Source organism: Heptranchias perlo, chromosome 8, assembly GCF_035084215.1.
Source record: "Heptranchias perlo isolate sHepPer1 chromosome 8, sHepPer1.hap1, whole genome shotgun sequence".
In the NCBI taxonomy this organism is placed as follows: Eukaryota; Metazoa; Chordata; class Chondrichthyes; order Hexanchiformes; family Hexanchidae; genus Heptranchias; species Heptranchias perlo.
The window spans coordinates 25,353,175-25,360,424 of NC_090332.1; positions in this window are offsets into that span (position 1 = coordinate 25,353,175).

The window sequence follows — 7,250 nt, forward strand, 5'->3', positions numbered from 1 at the left end:
GCGGGGGGGAGGTGATTGGTGTTGGTGGTGGTCGTTCCAGGCGGTCTGAGTACTTCACTATCTTCACTTTGCAGATCTCCTTATGAGAATCTATCAAATATGAGTGACTCCCTGGCATCACGAGCAGCCATGTTTGTTGCTGCTCTGCTGATGGGTTGCCCATCATCCTCCTCCTCGTCTTCAACGTTGATGGCAGATGCGGATGTTTCATGAGCGCGTGGGAGCTCCTCCACCTGTAACTCTCTTTGTTCAGCGGCGATGTGCAGGACGCAATGTATGACTATTATTCACCCTCGCCGGTGAATACCCCAGATCGATCCAGACACGTGAAGCGCATCTTGAGCATTCCAATGCCTTGTTCAATGACTGACCTGGTGATGATGTGACTACAATTGTACCGTTACTGTGCCTCGGTCAGCGTCATTTGCATCTCCTCTCCTCCTTGCCGCTTCCTTCTCTCTGGAGCAAAGGCTGAAAGCTCTACAACCAAAAATGAAGCACACACTGGAATGCCCTCCATAAACCTCTCTTTGCTACTCTCTTAATTCCTCTAAAACATTTCTTTCAGCAAGCCTTATTTACCTGCCTTAATTCTTTCACTGCCGCTTCTTGTTGAGCTGATTTGAGATGTTTGGTTAAAGATGTATAAGTGTAAGTGACCTTTCAGCTTTTGACATTATGTACAGGGAAGCTAGTAGTGTCAGTTCAGGCCGCAACAAATTAAATTATAGTTTGCTTGACTGGAAGCTGATTGATTCTCTTTTTTTAAAAAGTAAAAAATTCTATTAAAATTGTAAAGGCAGTGATGCAAGACTGATCTGCTGAAGCACTGGAAATGTGGAAATATGACCTGACTCATAATGCTATAAAGCGGACTTGCAGCTTAGGTATTGGATAATAGTAGAATTTTGTTCCATATTTATTATTCAGTGGTTTCCATCTCATTGCCTGAGGTACACCATATATGATTCTATAGGTCTGGAAAATAGGGCCGTCACAGTGCTCCAACTAGGAATCAGAGTAAGTGCCAAAACTGACCCTATTGAAGTTAGAAGAAGCCCTGGCGCACTCTACTTCCTAACGTTTTGTTCAACTATTATTTTACCTGATATGGGAAGTATAATAGGAAACCAGAACTTAATTTCAAAATGAAGAATAATCATGCTATCAGATGTATTTGGAGAATGAAAATAATTTAGGTAAATTCAGAACAAGTCACCGACCAAACTGAACATCTGTTCAAATCATTCTATCTCTAAAAGGAGTGAATGTGTATAAAAACCTGACTACTGTTTTGTTTGAAGGACTTCATGCCAAAATTAAAATTGTTACTTGTTTGATTTTTATTCCCAGACCCAACCACTTGAACTGCCCCTCCATTGGTAAAAAAGGTTATTAAATATGTTGCAATGTGAATTTCTCCTTTAAATTAATTAAAAAAGTTAGAGACATTGGGGTGGAGTTTAGTCTTCACCACATGGGTATTACATGCAGTTTGGATGGAGCACAGAGAGGAAAATCTGGCAGGGAGGATCGCATGTAATTGAAATTAATGGAAGGAAAATCCAGCACATTCTCTGAGGGACGTAAGAGACTTTCCGTTAAATCTTCCTCTCTGCACATCAATCCAGGCCATGCTTAACGTCCAAACAGCAAAGATGAAAATCTACCTCACTGTCTTCATTGGAATGTGTAAAACTTTTCTTTTGTTTGCCATACATTGCAACATAATACTGTTCACATGGAAGTGAGTAATTGTATCATAAAAATATTACATAACTTCCCCCAATGGCAAAATAACTGTACTGTGATACTAAGCTAAATAGACATTTCTGTGTGTGCTTCATTAGCTAACCTTAGCTGGGGCAGCTACAGTTTGTTTCAGACCCCTGGAATAGTGAAGGAAAAAAATCATCCAGAATCATTGCCCCCTGATTGCTAGCTAGTGACACCTGTTGAATAGTGCATTTATATGGATGTCAGATTGGGTTGGATTGTCATATATTTCACTCAAAGCTTGCTGACACTCTGAGCTCTTCTATCAAGGTACAGGAGGGCTGATAGTGTCACTGAAACCATGCCCCAGCAGCTAGCAAGTCAGTGTCATCAGGAGAAATTTAAATAAAATAGTAGTTTGCTTGCATTTGATATCCCAGTGAAAATGACATCTGGCTAGTTGTCCTTCTCACTTATCAAACGTGTCTCATAGCAAGAACTAACATTGACTGGATTATAAATGCTGAAATTAATGCAACTTCTGCACATCCCAATTCCTGAACAGGAATCAGTGAGGGGTTGCACTTCATGTCCAGAATTAAAGTGTTGCTATTTTCATGGATTAGTAATCTGTAGGAAAAATATCATACTAAGGCAGTAGAAGTGCTCTTCCAAAGTTGGGGTAAGACTTGTTATTGGGGCAAATAATTGGGGGGAGGTTTACTTTGCATCTGGCAAGTGCTATATCAGCTGTTTTGAGTTCTTGATGTTGACATTGGATGCTAATAGTGAAAAACTGTTTTGTTCCCACATGCTGACATTGCTCACTTTGATCATCAGAATCACTTCCCCATCCTCTCAAAAAACAAAAATTATAGTTTAAAATCCATTGAAAATTGATTACCTTGTTCTTAAAAAGTTGGCTGATACTTAGTGCACTTCCTTTTCTTCTGCAGTTATACTTTCATATATTTGGTAGGAATGAAGCTCCAGTCTATTCTCTGTTCCTGAGGTTATTGTCTTATGACAGTGCATTAGACAATGTAGGAAATGACTTTGTATATGAGAACACTTTATTATTACAAAGAACAATAGCATACTTTCTACAAGAATGAATTTGTCCATTTCCCTTTGCAAATTCTCACATATGTGAGAAGGATTTATACACAGTGAGCATTAAAACTTGGCTACAGCATAGTTGCCATGGAAACCATCAAGGTCTCAACCATCCCATTGTATAGAAAGCTGAAATGTTCTGGAGGCAAAGGTGATGCCAAGTAATTACACATCAATTGAAATACTACTGAAAAAGAAAATAATTTTTCTCAATTTGAAGGGCATCTTGTAATATGAAAGATGAGCTTGCTTTTCTTAAACCAACAAAAATTTGTGATAGAAAATGTCATTTTGAGGCTGATTAAAAACAATTATTGTTGAAGCTGAATTCTCCCACAATTATTTTCATAGCATCCTCCCATATCACTGTTTCAGTCTGTTTAGTTTTTCACATTAAAATGGAACGATTATCCAACCGTTGATTGCTTTTTAATTTCTGTGCTGCGCTCATTTCATTTGTGAATCAAGATATTACAGTGTACATTGGGACTTAGAATAATTGTACTTGCACTAACCTGACCAATATGAGTATAATCTGAGTTCCATCCCTGATATTATACCAGGGTGCTACAGGAGATGAGGGAGGAAATTTGTTGAGTGCTGGCTATAGTCTGAAAGACTCACTGGATACTGGAGATGTTCCTCAGGAATGGAAGCAAATGTAATTGCAATATTTAAAAAGATCAAATCTGACCCAAGAAACTAGAGGCCCATTAGTCTAACATCAATAGCAGGGAAAATAATGGCAATCATAACAAAGGAAATACGTTCGGGGTATACCTCTGCAGCAGTCGCCTAATTACCAACCAGCATGGACTTACAAAAGGGCCCTGTTTAACAAACTTCCTTGAGGATGTTTGAAGAAGTTCAAATTATATAGCATATTTGGATCTTCTTTCTGGGTGGGTGTGCCAAGATAGGCCAAATGATATTGCTTGTCTGTGTCTTTGTGATTTGCTGTTAATTTGTTCCTCATGCACTTTTAAATAGACAATGGTCCCACTCAATTTCCCGAAATTAATTTGAATTCTTTGTATGCTGTTGATTTTTAAAAAGGAACTTGGCGCAGGGCTATATCTCCAAAATGAACAGAGTGTAGTGCTCCCTCATTAAAAAGGGTGCTGATGGCAAGGTTCCCTCTTAAGTTCACTTTCAGTATTTCATTATTATGATGGAAGGAAAATAATCCTTCAATAATCAGCCTCCAAACCAAAAGCAATACCCTATAATCTTCTATTATAAATGCTTATCTACCCTTCCCTTAAAGGATGCAATAGTCTCTGCCTCAACTACTGAGAGTGGCAGTAGAGATATTACAATTGGCCTCAGCGACACTATGTTCGGGGGGGAGGGGGGGAAATCAGCGAGGATTCCCGCTCTTGATTGCTATCCACTGATCCATGATGGAAATGAATATGTGTGGACATCAGTTCAGAGGATCAGGTTTAGCTGTGATGCCTCTTATGATCATATAGCTCATTTTCTAGGCCCACATGGGAGAGTGTCCATTTGGGCCTTCAGGAGAGAAGGAGGGGAAGAAAATTGGCAAAAATAAAAGGAAAATAACAAATAGTGAAGACAGGATTTATGTGCCTATGATGTCAATCAAGTACGTTATCAAATCTATATATATGATGCAGGAGGTGGCCTTTGTTGTTACCTTTTGTATTGTCATATTCCAATGATTGCTAATTTTTAAATCCTTATTCTTCTCAATAATAGTTTTATTTTGCTCTCATAATGTTGAGTGATGCTCTCGTAATGTTGACTGAGTGTCCTTCTCTCTGAGGGTATGAATTCCTCTGCTCTCTCCTCGAGATCTCCTTTGCCATGCACATAAATCTTGTCTTTGCCAACATTTTCTAATCCAAGAGGTTAATCGTACAAATCCACCCTTTTATTATGTTTTATATGTAGACGTAAATTGCATTGTCTGATGGAACATGATGACACTGATATAAGTATTTTACACAATCAACTGAGTCGGTATCGAGTGTACAATGAATTCCAGAGAATACTAAAACTTAAAGGGGAAGCACTACCTTTTTTATTTGTGGCATTATTCCAACAGTTCACTCACAAACACATTCCCTGTGTCAACTGCTGTTTGTTGTGGAGAAATCTAGTATCTGGAGAAGTCACTACTTCACCTTCACTGCTTCATGACAATAAAGAAGGGTAATTTTGTGTGGTTCTGTTCTTTGTTCAGAGCTTCGCATGGGAACAAGATTCGAGTATAAAATTTTACGGAGCTCTTTAGTACTGGGGAGAAGATGTACCTCAGGCCCAGTAAAGCCTCATCAGACATTATGTAGACATTTACCTCCAACTATTTCACATTTTTTGGATTCACTGCAGCTCTGGTGCTGACTCTGCCCATATAAAATGGGCACATAACTAACCCTGAGACCTGGCCTGCTCAAGTAGGATTCCTGAAGGGAGATTATTGCTGCAGAGTTTGGTTTAAAAGTAATTTTTTTTCAGTTTCAATTCAGATTTTATTGTCTTTTGTGCCAAGCATTAGTGATAATTCCTGGGGAATGGCATTTTAGCATTTATTTTGTGTTTCCTTTGTTACTGCTGCAAATTAAAAGTGACAAGGTTGGGAATTCCTTTGGGGGAATTTAGATGAGGGAAATGGTCTCATGTGGAGGCACCTAAGGAGGTGCAACAACGCCTGTCACTATCCTAGGACCTGTTTCAGCATGCCAATTATATATTACTTCCCATCAGATTTTGGGTGGAGGCAACCACTTTGGTGTATCTGTATTCCACCTTTGTTCAGGGGTTTTTCAATGGTATCATTAGCCAGGCATCCAGCAGGTATCTTTGGTTCCTTAGCAGGCAGCCGTCCAGTCTACCTGCTCCTTTAAATATTGGTGGCACACAGTGAACTGCTACAAAATTAAGATATTGTGATTGCGACCAGGGTACCAGGCATTAACCTAGATCATTCTGTTTCTGTGGTCTGACACTGCCTGCACATTGATGGAATGAAAGCTTTTCCTATTCATATATGCCATAAGGCTTTTTCCAGGAGCTCTGATGGCTACATGTGTACCATCAATGAGGCCCTACACTTTTGGAAAGCCTGCCACCTGGTAAAAATGCTGTGCCCTCTCATGCTGTTGCTTCCTTTCCATGGGGAAAGTGACTGCAGTATTTCCCCTGGTAAAAAAGGCTTCTGTCACTTGTTTTATGCATCTGTGGATTGAAGACTGATTGAATCAGCAAATGTCACCAATGGTGGCTTGGAAGAATCCAGTCGCATAAAAAATTATGGTGTGCTAAACCTCACAGCAACAATACGGCTCTAACTGTGGTAGATCATGCCTGGAGATCAGGCTCGAACAGACAGCATAGTTCCGTGACCGTGTGCATTTCACAAGGAAGACTGTCACGGAACTATGCTGTCTGTTCGAGCCTGACCTCCAGACATGATCTACCACAGTTATAGCCGTGTTGTTGCTGTGAGGTTTACCACACCATAATCTGAGGCACACACCTCAGATATGTCCATATGTTATTGGGAACAAGGCTGAGTATGTGCCAGCCACCTGAGGGGCAAATGCATGTGGCTTTGTTCCCTCTGCCTGGACTCTTCCCTTTATCTGTAATAGCAGCAGCAGTGTCAGGAACGGGGACAGTGGTTGAGGGAGTGGGATGGCCAGGGGGAGCTCTGATGCTATAGTTTTGATAAGTGCTTGGTCCTTGATAAACTGAACAAATCCCAGACCAGAGTGGTAGAGTGGAGTCATCCTAGTTTTCCAGTTTTAATAGGTGCAAAATGCACTACTCTAACATTTCCAATGAATGGTCAGATAATCACAGACACTGGATAATAGAATTCCAGATTAAATGCGTGATTTCACAGTATTTGTGAATAGCAGTGTTAACCCTGAGTGGCCTAGTTCAGGCCATTTTGGGTTAGAAGCACTGTTACTTTCTTGTTCAAAGGTTTGGTGATGTTTCGAGAGCCAGTATTAGCATTAATCATGTCATATGACAAGAGAAGATAAAAGGTGCATTTATTTTTATCTTGCCATACTAATGGGTTTGTATAGAACAACTGTCTTGCAACCTATGAGATATTGGAAATTAATTTATCTTATGATGTCAGAAATTTGTAAATCACTTACAGATTGCAACTTCAGTGTCACTTGGAGGGAAGATTTTCTCTGCATTCTTTATGAATCCATATTGGAAATCTTCCACTTGGAGAATAAGTTTGGGATATTCAACCATTCTCAACTTGCACCATGAGAAAAACTTGAATCCATAAATCCTGTAGTCTCATGTGTTATAACTTTTAATGTTATATAACAAAATTACTTTACCGTGTCCTGCTGTTTACAATTCAGTTCTGTTCTCCATTAAATGTTATCCTTTCCTTCTGCTCCTGAACTGATAGCCATCAT